This window comes from Pteropus vampyrus, unplaced genomic scaffold (genome assembly GCF_000151845.1).
Source record: "Pteropus vampyrus isolate Shadow unplaced genomic scaffold, Pvam_2.0 Scaffold12, whole genome shotgun sequence".
In the NCBI taxonomy this organism is placed as follows: Eukaryota; Metazoa; Chordata; class Mammalia; order Chiroptera; family Pteropodidae; genus Pteropus; species Pteropus vampyrus.
The window spans coordinates 12,074,356-12,078,332 of record NW_011888793.1 but is presented as its reverse complement, the minus strand read 5'-3'; positions in this window follow the sequence as shown (position 1 = coordinate 12,078,332).

The following is a 3,977-nucleotide window of genomic DNA, read 5'->3' as shown; positions in this document are numbered from 1 at the left end:
GATTCAGATACTTAAAGCTTAAAATCAATATCACCATAGGAAGTAAATGTAAAGATATTGACTAATGGATGTGTTGTAAAATTAAATTTGTAATTTGGGGAAGATTATAAGCAAGAATAATTTAAGAAAATTGTATTTTCTTCATTTGTTAAAATATAAAACAAACACATTTTATAATAGAATCACATATTGATTTTAACATCAAAATTTTTTAAAATTGAAATTCGGTCAAATAATACTTACTTATATGAATCCAGGTTATTCCTATAGCAAATAGTAAATATTTGCTTGCATTTATAAGTTAGCTGGATGAGGCACAGAATAATGACTCACTCCATGGCTGGAGCCAAGAACTAAGCCCTGCAATTTGGTTTCTTGCTACTTTCCTTCTCTACTTGATATTCTCTCCTTCCTTTTCTCTAAATGTTAAAGAACACTTACATTTTAGTATTCACACCTAGTTGTTTTCCTAAGTTGAAGTATTGTTGAGAATGACCCCAATTTCAAACACTCCATGTTAAATTTTAGAAAACAGAGAAACAGATATTTAAGTATGTATGGTACCTTACAGGTTCACAGTATCACGGATTCCAGGCTGCCTCAATTGTCAGTAGACCATTATGGTTTGCGCGTGGTTTATTTGGTTTGGAGTTACTTCAACTTTCTAAAGACAGCGAATTTGTAAAAACAGATCTTTGATGATAGCCCAGAACTCTTATGTCTGAAATATTAGCTAGACGTAGCAGTTAAGATTCCTGCCCTTCCCCCTCCATGGTTGTCTGCTGTCTAAAGGTATGGCTATCTACTGGCCTTGGGATTGAACGCTTCCGAAGTGTAGCCTCTCATTGTTTGAATGTTTTCATGACATTGTTGTAATAAAACATCTTCATACTTCACAGTTGAGATCTTGACTTTTCAAATAAAAAAAAGTCAGGGGCTAATCATAACAATTAGCTAATGTGTCAACAATTAGCACTTTCCCTCAAACTGCTCTAAAATGAGACTCTTCTTATCCACTAGCAGACAAAAATGCAATGATGTAGTTAAGAAAAGCAGTGAAATTGGCTCTTAGAGTCCCCTGTTGTAGCCAACTAAATCCCTGGGGCATTGTTTACAGTGATTATTCTGCCATTATGATGATATTGCATAGGCAGACGGAGAGAGTAGTGTGCTCAAAATAAGCTGTATTTTTTTTTCCCTCTAAAAGACAAAACAAAGCATTAAAAGAAAATAATCCTTTTCTGGCTGCTTTTAGAAAAGTAGAATAAAAACTTCTGTGAAAGGTCAGCCAGTTACAGTATTTTAGTGTTTAACTGGTAAATATTTTTTAAAAAGAGTATATTTAATATTTTACCATTTGGAAAATTTTCAAGTGTTTCAAGTTCAGCACAACTCAGTCAATCTAAGATTTCAGAGGTCTCTGGTGTGGATTTCTTGACAATGGATACATTATATTCTGTGACCATCTACACCACTGCTTGGTTGAAATATATTTTAACATCTTTTATATAATCTTAGTAATATAAGAACATTTATACTGCACGTTTTATAAATAACCACACATTGCTTTACACGGACCCATATATCTATGTATGTAGCATAGGTTTGTCTTTAAAAAAGCCTTAAAACAACCTGTCAATCCCCACTAGCATCTCAGAATTCTGAAGGCCGAAAATTTTTAACTAATACTGAGATCACCTCGCAGGCTGCTCCTGTGAGTCTGTGCCCACTACTGTCTGAGAGCAGAGGGTGCTGGGCCGCGGAGAGGTGTGCTGTGTGCTGGCCAGGTAGAGCAGTGAGCAAGTGCCAAGGCTTCTCTCAATGAGGAAGGATGGCTTGAAAAGTGATGCCCTGAATCACTTTTTCTAAGGCAGGGCTATTGCCTTAGAACAGGGAGTGTGCAAGAGGAACTCATATGATTAGTAAAAAATTTGTTGAAGGATGTGTACAGGAAGAAGATGGTACCTTGCTCTTGAAGAGCTTACTGTTTAGTGATAGAGACAGACATGTAAAAAGAAAGTACATATGAAAAGAGTTGCGTTCAAAGTGGTTCGAAGTACAGGGAAGGGAGTGTATCTAGGTCTGCCTGAGGAATTCCCACAGGCCTCATGGAAGTTAAGTTTCAATGCTGAGCCTACAGGGAGTGCGCATATGGCTGAGAGGAAGGAACAGACCTCCATCCAGTGGAGATATTATATGAAAGCCTATAAGAACATGGGTCTTGTAGGAAATGATGAAAGATTTCAAATTGCTGGAGACCAGGGATGTGTGTGTGTGTGTGTGTGTGTGTGTGTGTGTGTGTGTGTGTACTGTGTTTCGTAGCACTTGAGCAATAGGGCTTGATGAAGACATGGCAGTGTTTTCCATTTTATCTCCAGTGCCTAAAATAGTGCCTGCTACATACTAGGTGCTCAATGAATATTCGTTGAATGAATGAATGAAAAAAGAGTGAGACAGGAGTAGGAAGGGTCTGATTAGGAAACTAATGAATGTAGGCTATATCTTAAAGGCATTGGAGACATTTAAGCGGGGTAATGATGCAGTTACATTAAATATGGGTGGCAGCAAAGCAAATGATCAGAGTAGGGGGAGATTGGAGGCAGGGGTCTAGGGCAGGGGCCAAGCAGTAATGCAGGGGAGAGATGATGAGTGAACAAAAGTAGTGGCACTGGGCATGGAGAGCAGGTTAAATCACAAGATGCTCAGAAGGCAGAATTGAAATGACTGCCTGATTGCTGTGGGGGTGAGGGAAAGGGAGAGAAAAATCTCAGGGGTGGGTTTTTTTTTTTTTTCCATTTTGGGTGACTGGTGAGAGAGGCAACAGCAGAAGGACTGGGAAAGACATTAAATTTGGTTTGGAATGTACCATTTTAGGTGCCTATGGAACATGCGAGAGATATCCAAGAAGCAGTTGGAAAATTAGGCCTGAAGATAAAGATTTGAGAGTCTTTGATCATGAGCACGGGAAGAGAGAGAGTGTACATGAGAAGAGCAGCGTGATAAGGACAAAATCCTGGCATGCAAACGTTTATGGGACATGCAGAGGAAAATTCAGCCATAGAAGCAGAAAGTATACAATCAGAGGAAAATAGGAGGGCAATTTCAGAGTCCCTGCCTTTTACACTCTTCTAGCTCTTTGTTTTTAATTTGTAGCACTTACATAGCTATACATGCATATCTGTGATTATTGGTTTGACTACCTCACTGGGCTCAATGAGAGAAGGGGACCCTGTTCTAATCATAGGGCCAGGATCAATGTAGCTCCTTGTTACTGTTTTTTTTTTCTTTTTTCTTTTCTTTTTTTTTTTTGCATAAAGGAAAGTGAAGGGGATTGCCTATAGTGTCAAATATCACAGAAATGTTTAGTATGAATAAATCTAGAAAAAGCTTGTAAGATCATCAGCTTTTGCTGGAGGACTTTGGCGCTAACAGTTTTATTGGCGTGTAGTGAAGGACTGCAGATTTTAGTGGGTTGACAAGTGAATGGGGGTGGAGCTGGGGCACATAGTATAGACTAGTCTTCAAAGAAATTTGACAGTGAAGGGAGAGGGGAAAATGAATGGAGGGGATAAGCTAGTTTGTGAGAAGAGAAGTCAACCATTTACTAGGATGTTACTAGAACATAAAATACAATGTACAAGTCACTTGGTGCTAGGCATTGGAGATCGAGCAGTAAACAAGGCAGATATGGTCTCTAGATATGAAATAATTAACAACACAATTAATCAAGTAATTATAAGCATGCTGGATTTTGGTATGTGAAATGCAGGACAAGTACAAAGTGTGAGAGTATAATAGAGAGAACAGAAACTGTCTGAGAGATGAGGAAGGTGAGCTCTAAAGGATGGAGTGGGTGGAGAGCATTCCTGGCAGAGGGAACAGTATGTGCAAAGCTCTAAAGTAGCTGAAGCATGAAGAAGGAGCTGAAAGTGTGACTGCTGAGACTTGGTGGGGGAAGAAGGGACTGGTTATGTACC